We start from the raw sequence: 666 nt of genomic DNA on the forward strand, positions 1-666 counted from the left end.
TATATATATAGTTTTTTTTTTCAGTTTGTTTTTGCATCACATTGTGTTTGTAACAGTTTTGCTGGGGTCAGTTTTTTTGTTAGGATTCTGCCTTCTTATTCCTAGGAGGACTTAGTCTCAGAAGTGAAAGCGCAGACGATGTACGGCAGGCCATTTTACCATAAAATCAGCTCCACCACATTCCAGACACCTGAAATTAAGTTTATGACTAGTCATATTAGTTAAGTAAGATATCTCTAATTATAGACTAGAATAAAGGACATCAGATTAAGTTGTATGGAGGCTCCAAATCAAGATTTCTTAAAAGAAATCATGACTCGTCAAAAATACAAATCTTGATATTAGAGGTGCAACGATACAGAAAATTCACGATTTGGTTTGTTTCGATACTTTATTTTCACAATTCAGTATTTTTTTTGATACAAAAAAGAGATATGTTCACGCCCTTTTTAACTTGTAATTTATTTAAATTAAAAATGAACATTTGTTTAATCTCAAAAGTACAGTTTTTAAATGAAATGTTGCTGAAACAGCACGTTTCTCAGTGGATCTGCGCTCCACAGAGCAGCCTAGGTGGAGTAGTCGAACACAGATCCACTGATCCTTCAACACAGAGCATCTTCAGAAGACGAGCTGATAAAATAAATTTAATAATCTGTATTGTTC

Source organism: Austrofundulus limnaeus, unplaced genomic scaffold (genome assembly GCF_001266775.1).
Source record: "Austrofundulus limnaeus strain Quisiro unplaced genomic scaffold, Austrofundulus_limnaeus-1.0 Scaffold275, whole genome shotgun sequence".
Taxonomy (NCBI): domain Eukaryota; kingdom Metazoa; phylum Chordata; class Actinopteri; order Cyprinodontiformes; family Rivulidae; genus Austrofundulus; species Austrofundulus limnaeus.